Genomic DNA, 18,110 nt, shown 5'->3' with positions numbered 1-18,110 from the left:
AATCTCCATCAGATTCCCCCCACCTTTTTTTTTTTATGTGCACCAATAATATTTTGTCAAGATAATATCAATTTATTGGCCAACATATCTCTGAGGCCCTCCAAAGCCACCAAATAGGTCATTGTTCTTAAGTTCCTTCTGGAGCTGCCATGGGAAGAACTGAAAATTTGGAGAGGACCACCTTGAGTCATTGCCATCATGAGAAATTTTCCAGAAAGCCTTTTGAGATGTCAAAATACCTTCAACTTGCCCTCTTTTCTGCAAGGATCCTTAGCCATCCTTGAGCCTGCATCAATAAACTCATATAACCTTTTTGGAGTCAACCCACTGGGGCCTGGGAGGGCATGTGCCATGAGCTAATTGCATGTGAGACCATGAGTGGGCTTTGCAGAGACTCAACCCAAAGTCTCCAAGCCAACACATGCTCCATGAACCAAGAGGCGGGGGAAAGGGACATGCACAGGTGTTTATCCTCCCCTGGATCCTCATAATCCTAGCTCTATACTGGACAACGTGTTTTTGCTAGCTCTGAAATCTGAGGGAAGTACCTCCTTGTTAGGTTAGTGTTTCTAAGACACTGAGAGCTCATGACAGCCAAGGACGGGGAGAGCAGCTGACTCGTCTCATGGGTAATGGCTACTCGCAAGGCTTTCTTTGGTGATAGCAGGGAAGCGGCACCTCAGGTACCATGGAGGTACTCTCCATGGAGTGTTGGCTCTCTAGAAAGCATTATACTTCAAGTAAAATGGTTATGAGCAAGTGGACCTCAGAATGACTTAAACAACATTTTAATCTACTAGAACCTGGTTCTGATGAAAACAGGGAAGTATGAGTCTAACCCAGTCCTCCACTGGGACCAACTCAGATGTGCCCTGGAAGATTTGAAAAGAAGCACAGCTGTGGACCCAGGAGTGAATTTCTGATTTACTTTCAGGAAATAACCACATTCTTTATCATCTCACTCGAGAGAGACATTCCTGTTAAAATCACAGCTTTAAATGTAGCCTATAGAAGCAAGAAGAAGTGTCAGTGGAATGCATTGATATTTCTCAGTTTAGAAGAGAGTGAATAGTTAAATTTAGCCTTATCAAAAAAAAAATGCTCCACTTATTCCTGTTCAAGGAATTTTAGTAACTCTAACATAGGATAAAGCAGTGGAGCCGTTCACAGGAGATCCCCATGACCATTGTGAAACGGGGAGGATTAATATCTATGCACACGTGCAGCCCACTCAGGACCAGGGGAATCTCGATGCTTCAGGTTTGGTTACAGCAGGGGTCCCCAACCTTTTTGGTACCAGGTACTGGTTTCATACAAGACAACTTTTCCACTGGCTGGGGTTGGGGGGCATGGTTTCGGGATGATTCAAGCACATTAAACTTATGGTGCACTGTATTTCTATGAGTATTACATCGGCTCCACTTCAGATCATCAGATATTAGGTCCCAGAGCTTGGGGACTCCTGTTGTGGCAGGACTGCTGAGCAGTTTTACAGCAGGTGTTTTCAACTTTGGCTGCGCACTGGACTCACCTGAGGAATTTTAAAATACTGATGCTGAGGTCCCACCCCCTGACCCTCAAGATCCTAATTTAATTGGCCTGGGTGTGGCCTGAGAGCCAGGAGTTTCCAAAGTTCCCAAGGTGATAGTGATGCACGACTCCAGTTGAGAAGCCCTGTAGAGATGTTGAGAAGCAGGGCTCACTACCCTGTGTTTGCAAATAAAGTTTCTTTGGAATATAGCCACCCTTAATGTATATGTTGCCTGTGGCTGCTTTCCAGCTACGATGGCAGACTTGAGTAGGCGCAATGGAGGCCTTAAAACCTGCAATGCCAAACATCTTTACTACTTGGTCCTTGAGGAGATACTTTGAAGAGAAACTTCAGGAAGACGTTCATTGTCATGTGAAAAGCCACTTTCAAGGGATACTTGCTCAAGGAAATGGCCAAATTCCCTTAAGGGTTTCTAACAGAGGCAAAAGGTTCAGAGTCCATAAATATTAAGATACCACGAAGGTAAAATCGTCTTCACAGCTGTTCCTGCTTCCTTGGCCTAGAGCAGCAAGATGGGCGCCAGGAAGAAGGAAAGGCTAGGCAGTCTGATGTTGGAGAAGCGGGAGCTGTTTTGGGGAAGACATAATCCTGAAAGGAAAAGGCTGTGAGGCGGAGACAAAGCAGGGAGCTTCAGGGAAGAGTTTCAAGAGTTTCTAGGGGGTTGGAGCTGAAGCTGTCACCCTGTGCTGGGTGACACTGCAGAGGTGGATGTCTCCGGTGATCTGTAGAAATTTGGCTGTGTGCTCTCAATCATATTGCCCTTAGTCTAAGAGCCTTCTGTGAAGTTACATGTGGTTTCCATACTTTTTAAAATGTCAGTTTGTAAAAAATAAAAATGTCAGTTTGGTTTTCTTGCAGTGTGACTCTGTACTGATTGGTCTCAATGGAAGCCAGAAATATTTTGATTACAGGATGGATGCGTCTTTTTTTTTAAGGTACTTTATTTTTGGCTTCACTGGGTCTTCGTTGCTGTGCACAGGCTTTCTCTAGTTGCAGCGAGTGGGGGCTACTCTCTAGTTGCCGTATGCGGGCTTCTCATTGTGGTGGCTTCTCTTGTTGTGGAGCACGGGCTCTAGGCACATGGGCTCAGTAATTGTGGCACATGAGCTCCGTAGTTTTGGCACATGAGCTCCGTAGTTGTGGCATATGGGCTTAGTTCCATCCATCTTCCACAGCCTAATTGCAGGTGGAATAGAACATCTAGAGAGTCACCAACAGGAAAGGAAAAAAAGGAGTAAGATGGCAGAGGTAAAAGCTTGCAGAAGAGCAATGTAACATTACTAGGTCAGTTTTCCCAACTCTGAGCTCTAAGTAACTCTGATGTGACACGTGTAAAGGAGCATCTGCTCTGCTTCTAGTCACTGGAGTCCAAGACTGTTTTATCCATCCATCTCCACTTCACTGTGAGGAATGAAACACCAGCACTTTAAATGATTGTCCAATCCAATGTTACTGCCAAAGTCAGCCTCTTTTAGATCTCAGATTTCCATCACTCAGAATCAAGACTTTTAAAATGTACAGGAAAGGAATTGGAATGAATACAAATGCTTGTCCCTGGAGAAGGCTTTCTAAAATTACCAGCAAACACTCCACTCTTTCCCTGGTTTCTCAGTTCTTGCAAAGAGAGAGAAGTGGCTTAGGAACCTGCATTCCTCAAGACCCTGAATGATCTGGCAAATAAGGAGGTGATCTAGGATAATGTGAATGGTGGGACTGTCAGTCTTAGAGCAAAGGGTCAAATCACGTGTCAGAGTCAGGAGGCAAATCTCCAGTTAAGAGACATCATCATTGTCACTTTCCTACAGGTTGAACCCTGACAGCATCTAACTCAAAAGAGTATCGCAGTAAAGTATCCATAGGAAACATGCATGCCTAAGGGTATATTTCAAAAGTAAAATCCTTCAGTTCCGACTCTTCTCCCATTTCTGTCTGTGCTTATCTCTTTATACATGTTTATCATGTTGTTTCATAAATATTGGAAGCCTTCATTATCCACAGATAATTTATATCTCAAAAACGTCATTTAAAACAAATCTATCTAAAATAGGGACCAAATGTCGTAGTAAGTACTAAAATGTCATGCTGCTGCTAAGTCGTCTCAGTCATGTCCAACTCTGTGTGACCCCATAGACGGCAACCCACCAGGCTCCCCCGTCCCTGGGAGTCTCCATGCAAGAACACTGGAGTGGGTTGCCATTTCCTTCTCCAATGCATGAAAGTAAAAATAAAAGTGAAGTCACTCAGTCATGTCCGACTCTTCTCGACCCCATGGACTGCAGCCTACCAGGTTCCTCCCTCCATGGGATTTTCCAGGCAAGAGTACTGGAATGTGGTGCCATTGCCTTCTCTGACTAAAATGTCATAGTATTGAAAAAAAGATTAAACTAGAATTTATTTCTGAAAAAAATTTGTTTAAAAAATAAAATAATTTTATATATACTCTCATATATTAAAAATTCAATGTAATTGCCATATATTCTTAAAATCAACAACAGTGACAAGTGTGGATTTTTCTTTGACCATAATTGTTCTGGAAAAACTGTATGATAGTTTTGTTTGGCCCTCTCTTCACAGTTGACTTTCAGGCACAGTTACAAAGAAGGTCTTTACAAAAATATTTCATCAATTTCCCCCAAAGACCTCTCTAAAACTCTTGATATTCAAATCTTTTTTTACCAGACCCCATATTCTGACATTGTAAGGGAGGACAAATAATTTTCCCTCTACCCTTCTAGGTTCTTGGCTGAGACCCCCTCCCCATCATAAAACACAGATTAATGAGAAAAACAAAGTCTCATAACATGCATACCTTCTATATACACGGGAGAGACCCAGGAAAACTTAAGAAAACATAGTCCAAGCCACCACCTGAAATAACTGTCTTAAGCTAAACACAAAATAAAGATATTGAAGGGCTGGGGAACCAGTTGTGGGAGGTGACCAGGAAAAGCATGGTAAACAGGTATAAGGCTACTCGCTCCATTGGTAACTGTTTCTCTTCCTGATACTGAGAGGGAGTGTGTGGGTGCATGCATGCTCAGTCGTGTCTGACTCTTTGCAATTCCATGGACTGTAGCCCGCAAGGCTCCTCTGTCCATGGGATTCTCCAGGCAAAAATACTGCAGCAGGTTGCCATTTCCTTCTGCAGGGGATCTTTCTGAGCCAAGCATCAAACCCACGTCTTCTGCATTGGGAGGCCCATTCTTTACTACTGAGCCACCAAGGAAGCCACAGAAAGGGAGACACCCTCACAAATGAAGATTTCCTTTATAAATGTAAATTTCCTTTGCTGCTGCTAAGTCGCTTCAGTTGTGTCCGACTCTGTGCGACCCCATTGACAGCAGCCCACTAGGTTCCTCTGTCCCTGGGATTCTCCAGGCAAGAATACTGGAGGGGGTTGCCATTTCCTTCTCCAATGCATGAAAGTGAAGTCGCTCAGTCGTGCCTGACTCTTAGCAACCCCATGGACTGCAGCCTCCCAGGCTCTTTCGTCCATGGGGTTTTCCAGGTAAGAGTACTGGAGTGGGTTGCCATTGCCTTCTCCATACAAAAGAGTAAATTCTCCTCTTTTTAGAGTTTTATTGTGTCTGCCTTTTCTCCAAAATAGCTCAAAATAATCTTTATGCCAAAGAGGCATATTTTGGGGTGCTGTGTTCTGTTAACCTTCACTTGGAGAGCAGGGTGAAATTGCTGTTTCAGAGTGAGAAATGAACACAAGACAGCCACTTTGAATAACTCTCATCCTGGACAGTATTCCATAACATCCTTGTTCATTTTCTCTTCTTCCAATGTTAACTCCAGCATTCTTATTTTGGCTTTGCCAGCAATTTGAGCCATTCTCCCGCGTCATCAGCTTTGCAGACTCCTTCATGTTAACAAGCTATGTGATTTCAGTTAAAAACTACTTGTATTATTTTGTCATATTTTACAATACCCACATGTAATGACACACCAGGCTCCTTCACTAGATTGGGAACTCTTTAATGGAGAGGATGTGACTTGTACCACCAATGACTGGCATAAAGTAGGCATGAGTTAACATTAGCCAAATTTAATTGCTTTTGGTTTAAGATCTTAATCTGCAAATACTGACTAGTGTGAAAGGCAAATAAAAATGGGAGTCAGTGTTGCTAAGAGAGCTCTCTAAAATGGAGCCAGGAGGCCACTGAGGAAGTATGATGTATGTACATTTCAGCCTGGATGGAATCTGACCTTTCGACCGTTCATTGTCTTAACACAGTCATCCACAACATCTGGAAACTCAAGATACTTGTTGGATGCTTACCCTAGAACAGCTTGTTGCAGCCTACCCTTAAGGGTAAATATTTCTTTTCTTGTGTGGCTTTTGCCTTTATAAGCTCCTGATTCTTGCTCTTACCCAGAACCCTCTTTTGGCTTTATCCAAATCTGTCTCTCCCAAATTTCACTTCTTAAGACCCCAAATAAACTCTTGTTGGCAGACCTCTGCATTGTTTTGGTTGACATTACCAAAGACACTGACCCAATAGGCAGGGATATGCCTTAGTAACAAAGAGGGATGCTTGGTTGGGGACAGATTTTACTAAGTAATCAGTTCCTACTGAATTTTTAAGTATTATATTGACTTTTGCTTCCCTGAACAACCTGTATTTGAATAATAAATATTTTGACACAAGCACACCGATAATGTTTAATTATCAATCTCCTCATTGGAGAGGCTGTGACTTACTCATGTTTTACCTCCAATGACTGCCATAAAGTAAGTATCAATTAACAGTAGTTGAAATGACTGTCTTTTCACATAGTATTTTCATCTTCCAATATTTGCAGGCCAACCAGAACCACATAATAAGCAGCATGACTGAGCGACTTGACTTTCACTTTTCACTTTCATGCATTGGAGGAGGAAATGGCAACCCACTCCAGTGTTCTTGCCTGGAGAATCCTAGGGATGGGGGAGCCTGATTGGCTGCCGTTTATGGGGTCTCACAGAGTTGGACACGACTGAAGTGACTTAGCAGCAGCAGCAGCAGGCCAATTAGATTATTAGCAATGTTAAACCATCAGAAAGTAACTTTGGGAACATACAATGTATTTCATAAGTGTTATTTGTTGTTGTTGGAGGTTTTTTTATTTGTTTTGTTTCCAATTTTTAACTTTCATTTTACATTGGAGTATAGTTGATCTACGATGTTGAGTTAGTTTCAGGTGTACAGCAAAGTGAATCAGTTGTGCATGTACATACATCCATTCTTTTTCAGATTATTTTCCCATGTATATTACTACAGAGTATTGAGTAGAGTTCCCTGTGCTGTACAGTAGGTCCCTGTTGCTTATCTATTTTATACATAGCAGTGTGTATATGTTAATCCCAAACTCCTAATTTATCACTACCATCCATATTTCCCCTTTGTACCTTTTTTCAGCCCTGGAATCTCTTTGGAAGGAATGGTGCTAAAGCTGAAACTCCAATACTTTGGCCACCTCATGTGAAGAGTTGACTCATTGGAAAAGACTGTGATGCTGGGAGGGATTGGGGGCAGGAGGAGAAGGGGTCGACAGAGGATGAGATGGCTGGATGGCATCACTGACTCGATGGACGTGAGTCTGAGTGAACTCTGGGAGTTGGTGATGGACAGGGAGGCCTGGCGTGCTGCGATTCATGGGGTCGCAAAGAGTCGGACATGACAGCGACTGAACTGAACTGAACTGAACCTTTTTTCATCCCCTCACTTTGTCTGTATGCGTCCCTAGATCTGAAATGGGTCTCTTGTAGACAGCATTTATATGGGTTTTGTTTTGTATCCATTCAGCCAGTCTGTGTCTGGGTCTTGTTCCTCTGTTGGGCAGGGCCATGTTAAGGAGTGTGTTTTCAAGGTGGTTGTGAGCTCAGTATGACTGTAGGGAGACTGTCTGCTGATGGGTGAGGCTGTTCCCACCCTGTTGGGTGCTTGGCCTGAAGCGTCCCAGCACTGGAGCCTGCAGGCTATTGGGTGGGGCCCGTTCTCAGTGCCAAAATGGCAACCTCTGGGAGAGCTTATGCCTGTGAGTTTTCCCTGGGGCCTCTACCACCAGTGTCCTTGCCTCCACAGTCAGCCACAGCCAACCCACACCTCTCCTGGAGACCTTCCAAGACCCACAGGTAGTTCTGGCTCAGTCTCCTATGGAGTCACTGCTTTGCCCTGGGTCCTAGTACACATGAAAACTTGTGAATGCCCTCTAAGAGTGGAGTCTGTTTCTCCCAGTCCTGCACAGCTCCTGCTCTCAAGCCCCGCTGGCCTTCAAAGCCAAGTGCTCTGGCGGCTCCTTCTCCTGATGCCAGACCCCCAGACTGGGGAGCCTGACATGGGGCTCAGAAATCTGACTCCTATGGGACGACCTCTGTGATATAGTTATTTTTCTAGTTTATGGGTTGGTCACCAGGTAGTTATGAGATTTGATTATATCTGGAAAGTGCCCCTCCTACCATCTCATTGTGACTTGTCTCTGGATGTACAATATCTTTTTTGGCAGGTTCCAGTCAATGGTTGTTCAGCAGTTAGTTGTGATTTTGGTGTTTTCATGAGAATAGGTGAGCTCAAGTCCTTCTACTTTGCCATTTTGTCTCCTCCCTCTATCCATAAATGTTCTTTGAATTGAATAATGGATCTTTCAACAAGATAGAGAAGATTTTATTTTACCTACTAACTTGAGTATAAGTCTTGAGTGTGACCATACTAGTCGTTCCTAGTTTCCTTCTCCCTCCCTCTCTCAGCATTGACATCCTGAAGCACTAAGGGAATGCCTTCAGAGATCAGATCAGATCAGTCACTCAGTCATGTCTGACTGTTTGCAACCCCATGAATCGCAGCACACCAGGCCTCCCTGTCCATCACCAACTCCCAGAGTTCACTCAGACTCACGTCCATCGAGTCAGTGATGCCATCCAGCCATATCATCCTCTGTCGTCCCCTTCTCCTCCTGCCCCCAATCCTTCCCAGCATCAGAGTCTTTTCCAATGAGTCAACTCTTCACATGAGGTGGCCAAAGTACTGGAGTTTCAGCTTTAGCATCATTCCTTCCAAAGAAATCCCAGGGCTGATCTCCTAGAATGGACTGGTTGGATCTCCTTGCAGTCCAAGGGACTCTCAAGAGTCTTCTCCAACACCACAGTTCAAAAGCATCAATTCTTCGGTGCTCAGCCTTCTTCACAGTCCAACTCTCACATCCATACATGACCACTAGAAAAACCATAGCCTTGACTAGATGAACCTCTGTTGGCAAAGTAATGTCTCTGCTTTTGAATATGCTATCTAGGTTGGTCATAACTTTCCTTCCAAGGAGCAAGCATCTTTTACTTTCATGGCTGCAGTCACCATCTGTAGTGATTTTGGAGCTCAGAAAAATAAAGTCTGACACTGTTTCCACTGTTTCCCCATCTATTTCCCATGAAGAGATGGGACCAGATGCCATGATCTTCTTTTTCTGAATGTTGAGCTTTAAGCCAACTTTTTCACTCTCCTCTTTCACTTTCATCAAGAGGCTTTTGAGTTCCTCTTCACTTTCTGCCATAAGGGTGGTGTCATCTGCATATCTGAGGTTATTGATATTTCTCCCAGCAATCTTGATTCCAGCTTGTGTTTCTTCCAGTCCAGCGTTTCTCATGATGTACTCTGCATATAAGTTAAATAAGCAGGGTGACAATATACAGCCTTGACAAACTCCTTTTCCTATTTGGAACCAGTCTGTTGTTCCATGTCCAGTTCTAACTGTTGCTTCCTGACCTGCATACAGATTTCTCAAGAGGCAGGTTAGGTGGTCTGGTATTCCCATCTCTTTCAGAATTTTCCACAGTTTATAGTGATCCACACAGTCAAATGCTTTGGCATAGTCAATAAAGCAGAAATAGATGATTTTCTGGAACTCTCTTGCTTTTTCCATGATCCAGCTGATGTTGGCAATTTGATCTCTGGTTCCTCTGCCTTTTCTAAAACCAGCTTGAACATCAGGAAGTTCACAGTTCACATATTGCTGAAGCCCGGCTTGGAGAATTTTGAGCATTACTTCACTAGCGTGTGAGATGAGTGCAATTGTGTGTTAGTTTGAGCATTCTTTGGCATTGCCTTTCTTTGGGATTGGAATGAAAACTGACCTTTTCCAGTCCTGTGCCCACTACTGAGTTTTCCAAATTTGCTGGCATATTGAGTGCAGCACTTTCACAGCATCATCTTTCAGGATTTGGAATAGCTCAACTGGCATTCCATCACCTCCACTAGCTTTGTTTGTAGTGATGCTTTCTAAGGCCCACTTGACTTCACATTCCAGGATGTCTGGCTCTAGGTCAGTGATCACACCATCGTGATTATCTGGGTTGTGAAGATATTTTTTGTACAGTTCTTCTGTGTATTCTTGCCATCTCTTCTTAATATCTTCTGCTTCTGTTAGGTCCCTACCATTTCTGTCCTTTATCGAGCCCATCTTTGCATGAAATGTTCCTTTGGTATCTCTGATTTTCTTGAAGAGATCCCTAGTCTTTCCCATTCTGTTGTTTTCCTCTATTTCTTTGCATTGATCGCTGAAGAAGGCTTTCTTATCTTTTCTTGCTATTCTTTGGAACTCTGCATTCAGATGTTTATATCTTTCCTTTTCTCCTTTGCTTTTCGCTTCTCTTCTTTTCACAGCTATTTGCAAGGCCTCACCAGACAGCCATTTTGCTTTTTTGCATTTCTTTTCCATGGGGATGGTCTTGACCCCTGTCTCCTGTACAATGTCATGAACCTCATTCCATAGTTGATCAGGCACTCTGTCTCTCAGATCTAGGCCCTTAAATCTATTTCTCACTTCCACTGTATAATCATAAGGGATTTGATTTAGGTCATACCTGAATGGTCTAGTGGTTTTCCCTACTTTCTTCAATTTCAGTCTGAATTTGGCAATAAGGAGTTCATGGTCTGAGCCACAGTCAGCTCCTGGTCTTGTTTTATGCTGACTGTATAGAGCTTCTCCATCTTTGGCTGCAAAGAATATAATCAGTCTGATTTTGGTGTTGACCATCTGGTGATGTCCATGTGTAGAGTCTTCTCTTGTGTTGTTGGAAGAGGGTGTTTGTTCTGACCAGTGCATTTTCTTGGCAAAACTCTATTAGACTTTGCCCTGCTTCATTCCGTATTCCAAGGCCAAATTTGCCTGTTACTCCAGGTGTTTCAAGAGCCAAATACCTTATGTTGATAATATGGTAATAGAGATTCGAAGTGCTTCCAATGAGAGTATTTGCTGATATGGGCATTCTGTGTACTCCCTTTTAGTGGGAAGATGTTTCAGTGTGCTCATTCATTCCTCCTATCTTCAGGAGAGTCTCTAGCCATTTGACTCACTTGCTGACTCTTGCTCTTTGAGGAAGCAGCCATAAAGGCAAAGCTTTCAAAGGGGAAAATCTGTTGGTCTCATTCCAACCCTTTAGTCAAGATTAGGAAGATAGGAGATAACTATCCTCTTCCATCCCTCTTGATTTTGAATATATAAGCTAAAGAGCCCATTAACCCTTTGTTTAAAAAGAAAAACCGGAGTGTCCTAAAAGACAGGAATAATTCAAATGCAGTTTAGGCTAATGAGGGAGCTTTATCCTTTCACTGTTTTGTTCTGGGAGCTTTTCAATCAGCTTTGGCAAAGCTTCTGAACAAAGACAGTAATTACCAAATAAAAATTGCCTTCAGTGCATTGTCTAACTGTTCACAGTTTGGCATGAACGGATTTATGATCCTTTTATTCCAACAGGAACTACCAGTCCTCCCTTCACTTCAAATAGCCTATTCATCTCAGTATAAAAACGACTAAAATACACCCAAAGAATATGCTGCATCTGCACCCAAGAAGCGGACAGCAGGAGTCAGCTTCTACCAACAGGCACCAATATAGCAGGCTTTGAAAAGTTCCATCCAAAACAAAGACTCTAAAAAGCTCTTAAATATTTATTTTTAAAAGACAACAATTATTTGGTTTCACTTCTCTTTACTACTCTGGATGTTTTGTTCAAAAGTAAATTCATTCCATTTTGTATAAAATGGTCCAAAATACAGATTATAATAGGGAATTTAAGCTTAATTAATGATCTGTGGCTGCTACTCAGATACATGGATTAATACTTTCTACTCCTGGGAGTAAGTGATATATATATATATATATATATATATATATATATATATATATATATGTATATATCTTAGAGACCACCTAATTGGTGGCATCATCAAGCAATTTACTTCACTCCTAACACCCATCTGCTAAGCATTCTCTTTTGCTACCCTCTAGCCCATGCTTGGGACTTCCCTGGTGGCTCAGATGGTAAAGCATCTGTCTACAATGCGGGAGACCCGGGTTCAATCCCTGGGTTGGGAAGATCCCCTGGAGAAGGAAATGGCAATCCACTCCAGTACTATTGCCTGGAAAACCCCATGGACAGAGGAGCCTTAAGGTAGATATGTATATACATGTAAACCACATGTCCAAAGCCTAGAACAGCATTCATGTAGAATGGGGTCACAAAGAGCTGGACACGACTGAACAACTGTCACTTTCAGAAAGTCTCTATAAAAAATTGAGACCTTTGCACAGAACTTTGTGTTGCAGTATAATACAGGTCATGTTAATACACTGATATGAGTCCCTGGTGGCTCAGGTGGTAAAAAAAAAAAATCCGCCTGTAATGCAGGAGACCTGGGTTTGATCCCTGGGTGGAGAAGATCCCATGGAGAAGCAAATGGCAACCCACTCCAGTATTCTTGCCTGGAGAATTCCATGGAAAGAGGAGCCCAGCAGGCTACAATCCATGGGGTTGCAGAGTCGGACACAACTGAGCGACTAACACTTTCAGTTTCACAAATATAATGGTTATAAACATCAGGCAGGAAGAAATTTTCGATCCTTCTAGTTCTTCCAGATGATATGGAATTAAATTGACATGAGGCAGATTAACAGGAGAAAATCAAACAGAAGTTTAATGACGGGTAAACATGGGAGAGACCCAGGAAAACTAAGTCACTCACCAAAATGGCCAAAACCCTCACCTTGAATACCATCTTTAGTTGAAGACAAAAGAGAAGGTTGGGGATAGTCATTTGGGACTTCAATAGGGAGGAAGGCAATTGACATGGAGATGGAAAAGCACTCATTTGGTAAACAAGTGTTTGCTGGGTCCTGCAGAGACAATGGGATACTGAGTGGACTCTGGTCTTTTGGCCTGCCCAGTTGTCCCGACTACACCTCACCCCATAATCTTTGAAGATATTTCTGGTGACTGCTTTATTCTGGTCCTTTATGTAAATTCTTTTAATAGCTAAAAGTTGCTGAGTTGTGTCTGACTCTTTGCAACCCCATGGACTGCAGCATGCCAGGCTTCTCTGTCCATGGGATTCTCCAGGCAACAATACTGGAGTGGCTTGCCATTTCCTTCTCCAGGGGATCTTCCCAACCCAGGAATTAAACCCAGGTCTCCTGCACTGCAGGCAGATTCTTTCTTTACCATCTGAGCCAAGGCGGGGAGGGGAGCGAGTAAAAGAAAACTTTCTGAGTTGTCTGTTTCTTTAAAACAATCAGCTTAAATTAATCCTCATGCCAAAGAGATGCATTTTGGAGTAACAGATTTTTCTCTCCTGCACAAGATTAGTTTCAACCACAATTTTTTCATTGGTCACTATCACATCATGTCCTCATGGCATTGCAAGCTTAGCAGTTGATCCCTTTGACTTTGGGGCCCTCAATATTGCTCCGCTGGGTGTATTCCAACTGGACACACTGGGTTGTCCCAAATGTACATTGGATGTGGTGACTGTTTGCCTTAAATGGGGGTATAGCTTTCACAGAGTGGGGGCCTGAAAAGGCACCCTCCATAGAGTTGGGAGACTTGTTTCTACGCTTCAGTGTTTTATTGACTGTATATGATGTTAGGTATCTCTCTTTACCTCTCTAAACTTGAGATGCTGTTGTTTAAAGATAAATGAAGGAGCTGGTCCACATCATTCCCTTTGTCTCAGAGTGTATTTCATAGAAAAATGATCTGATGAGATACAAGAATGCATCTGCTTGTTCCTATGCCCTTCTGGAAGAATGAAGCCTCTGAGAATCCTTGCAATAAGTGAATCTGTTTAACTTTTTAACTCAGGATTATATAAATTTATAAGACTACAAAATTCCTTCTTTTTATTATTTTTTCTGTTTTTAGTTTTTTTTAATGTGGATCATTTTTAAAATCCTTACTGAATTTGTTACAATATTGAGGCATGTGGGATTTTAGCTCCCTGACCAGGGACTGAACCCACACCCCCTGCTTTGGAAGGTGAAATCTTAACCACTGGACCACCAGAGAAGTCCTCTTTCTTTTTTTCAGAAGAAAACTCAGGACATCCCCACACTGATTGTTTCTCAACCACACTTGGAGACGCACTAGACTAGCTCTCTTCCAGATCTAACATTCTGTGATCTGATTCCAAGCTGTCACCACTTAATGGACCAATGATAGTGGACCTCCGTCATGGCCAACTGCTGGAGAACCTATGCTTGGGCTGGTGCACTGGGGCGACCCAGAGGAATGGTACGGGGAGGGAGGAGGGAGGAGGGTTCAGGATGGGGAACACGTGTATACCTGTGGCGGATTCATGTGGATATATGGCAGAACCAATACAATATTGTAAAGTTAAAAAAGAAAATAAATAAAAATGCACTGCAATTTGTTCTGTTCTCCAGCATTTATAGGAACAAAAAAGATCTTTCCTTATGAGAGAGATCATGTCCATCCTCCAAGCACATGAGAAATGTCTACAATCACCAGGCACATGTGAATCTACATTTTGCAAATGTATCATCGTTTGTGAGTTTGAGCAAGCTCTGGGAGATGGTGAAGGACAGAGAAGCCTGGCATGCTGCAGTCCATGGGGTTGCAAAGAGTCAGACATGACTGAGCGACTGAACAACAGCAATCCTTGTTTGTAGTTCCTTGGTAGATATAGATAGGGGGTTAGCCCTGAGTAATCTGAATATATATGAAGCAATAATATTTTGCCTTGTCTATGTTCTGTCAGATCAATGCAAATTATACCTTAAAAATATCTAGATACCATCATCTCACTAGCCTTGTCAGGACTTTGCCTGCACATCTGCTTTAAATCCTAACTGCTCCCATTTTTGCTCACTCCCATTTTTCTCATTCTGGATGTACCCAGAGAACAAGAGTCAGCTACTACTCATAGAAAAGCGATTTTCATATTTGAAATCTTATTTCCCCCTCAGCCTTCTTTATTTCATTTACCATTTTTTCTAGAATTCCACCACTGAACTTTTAATGGTTTTGCTTTCTTTTCTCTGGACTCTACACCAAGTTCTACAGCTCTCTTTTGAACTAAAAGTTCCTAATTTGAACACAGTGCTTCCATGGAAATATGATTAATAATGCATGGGCTCTTAAATCTGGGTGAATATCAAAATCATATTTTTTTTTTAGCTATAGCTTCCTGAATTTCACACAACTGTGTATGGGAAACATGCAACCATTACCATGTTGATTTTGATCGGCATGGCTTCCTTCCAAAAGTCCATACCTGTCTCAATTGTTACCTCTTTGGGAAGCTTTATCTTATCTATGCAGCTCAAGTTAACCAGTATCCCTCACAGTTTATAAGGCCCCTTGGGCTTTGGACCATATTGGATTTCATTGCTAGCCATATATAGTAGTATCCCTTTGGGGAGGTTTTAGACTGTAGAGTCCCTTACTCTTGTGTTTGTCTTCCAACCCCAGTACTGGGAATAGACCAGTTTCATTTAGAACCAACACTTGAGACAAGTCCTCATTAATGTTTCTCTGCACACATTTCCTACCAAACAGCAACCAAAATGAAGTTCCCTTCAAGTCTGAGCATTTGTAATCTGCCTGTCACCACTGCATGACATTTTTTTGTTAATAGTTGAATTTTTTTTTCCCAAAGAGGTTTGAAGCATTCTGAAGGTCGCTGTTAGGTTGTAGAAAATTTTGCATTTCCTATAGGAACTGTACCTAGTACATAGTCATTAGTAAATAGACTATCAGAATGAAAAAAGCCAGAGTAATAAAGAGTAAGCATTCTAATACCAAAAAAGAAGCAACTATTGGTTACCAGTAGTGGGGAGAGAGCAGTAATATAGGGTGGGAGGCACAAACTATTGGGGTGAGTTAGGCTCAGGGATGTACTGTACGACATGGGGAACAGAGCCAATATTTTGTAATAACTATAAATGGAGTATAACCTTTAAAATTGTTTTAAAAAAAGGCTTAGCATTCCAAACCTTCATTTTACAGATGAAGAAACTGAGGTGCAGAGAACTGAAATGATTCACTCAGATAAAAATAGGTTTCAAACTGGACCTCAGGCTCCCCTCTCCCCTGAGCTCTCTCTCCTTATTCCTTGTGTCCTCTGCTAATTGAGTGGAGTTGATTGATTGCTTTCCTAACTCTGTCTCCAGGAACTATAAGCAGTTCTCCACCACTGAACTCTTGAAAAGCATGTCTTCTGAAGGCTGGAATTTGCCACCAAGGAAACAGGGAAATGCCACTGGCAATAAGCTAAAGACTGACTTTGATGTACTCTACTAAGCATGAGTTCAATGAGCAACCACTTGTACACACATGCAGGCCCATACCAACCTCGGGTAGATTTGAGTACATTAAGTCATCGAGTATGAAAATATAAGCACAAATGAGGCCAGATTCTAATATGTGGCCTCAAATCAGTTAAAACCATATTATCTAGAATAAAAAATAGAAAGAATATGTCACTTCCATTGAATTCAATTGGACTTACTTGCTTTCCAGTTTCACATTAGCAAAATTTCATCAGAGGGGTTCTCCTGCAAACTGAGTTCCATCTTACTGATATTATTTGGATTCTTGGGGGTAAATGTATAGTTGTGGAATATCTTAGTGTGATTAGTGTGGTTGCTATCACTGTTGTATCTATTGTTATTGGATGCTGGGACCTTCTATTTGCCATTAAGTGTTGGGACCAGATGCCATGATCTTAGTTTTTTTAATACTGAGTTTTAAGCCAGCTTTTTCACTTTCCTCTTTCACCCTCCTAACTCTTAACTGGGTAGCCTCCATATCACCCCTTGAGGTGATTCTCTGGGCCTCAGTTTCTTCATCTGTCATCTAGATAGATTCTCTTAAAGAAACACCCACTGGGAGAGGATGTGGAGAAAAGGGAACCCTCTTACACTGTTTTTGGGAATGCAAACTAGTATAGCCACTATGGAGAACAGTGTGGAGATTCCTTTAAAAGCTGGAAATAGAACTTCCTTATGACCCAGCAATCCCACTGCTGGGCATACACACCGAGGAAACCAGAATTGAAAGAGACACGTGTACCCCAGTGTTCACTGTAGCACTGTTTACAATAGCCAGGACATGGAAGCAACCTAGATATCCATCAGCAGATGAATGGATAAGGAAGTTGTGGTACAGTGGTACATATACACCATGGAATATTACTCAGCTATAAAAAAGAACACATTTGAATCAGTTCTAATGAGGTGGATGAAACTGGAGCCTATTTTGCAGAGTGAAGTAAGTCAGAAAAAGAAATACCAGTACAATATATTAACACATATATATGGAATTTAGAAAGATGGTAACAACGACCCTATATGTAAGACAGCAGAAGAGACACAGAGGTAAAGAACAGACTTTTTGGACTATGTGGGAGGAGGCAAGGGTAGGATGATTTGAGAGAATAGCATTGAATCATGTATATTACCATATGTAAAATAGATGACCAGTACAAGTTCGATGTATGAAGCAGGGCACTCAAAGCTCGTGCTCTGGGTCAACCCAGAGGGATGGGGTGAGGGAGATGGGAAGGGGGTTCAGGATGTGGGGACACGTGTGCACCCATGGCTGATTCATGTGGATGTATGGCCAAAACCACCACAATATTGGAAAGTAATTAGCTTCAAATTAAAATAAATAAATTAATTAAAAGAAACACCCAGTGATAAAGGGGCAACCAAGGTGGCCACAATGCAGTTCTTGTGAGCCTGGAACCTGAGCATAAAAGATTATGTGATACACGTTTAAAGGAATTTCAGCTGAAAAACAAGCAAATGTAGCAAAGGAATCTTTAGCTTATGGAATATATTCTTTAGAGGTGGTTGCCAAAGCCATGCTAAACCCCCTCTCTTGCAAAGATACTGAAAACCCAGAACAAAGCTTCTTGTTAGCTTCCCCTACTTGGTAGGGACAAGGAGGCAGGGGAATGGCTCAGAGAAAGTGTGGCTTCTTAGGCATTATGTGCCTGCAGACTTACTCAAATCCAACACCAAATGAGTCAGCAGAGTCTGCTGGAACAGCCAAGGAGAGGATGCTTTCTTTAGGAGACTATTTATTTGGTTGCTACATAATAATGTCAATTAATTAGGAGTCAGAATGAGTGATATCTTTTGGAAAAAGTGATAGGAGCTTGAAAGCTTCACCCGTTCATGACCTCATGGAGGAAGAAACATTACAGTTCCCATGCAACTCATTATTTTGAGGGAGAGTAAGAAAGTGACATCAACCAAAATGTTATTGTAAAATCTATGA

Source organism: Bos javanicus, chromosome X (genome assembly GCF_032452875.1).
Source record: "Bos javanicus breed banteng chromosome X, ARS-OSU_banteng_1.0, whole genome shotgun sequence".
Taxonomy (NCBI): domain Eukaryota; kingdom Metazoa; phylum Chordata; class Mammalia; order Artiodactyla; family Bovidae; genus Bos; species Bos javanicus.
This window is presented reverse-complemented; position numbering follows the sequence as displayed.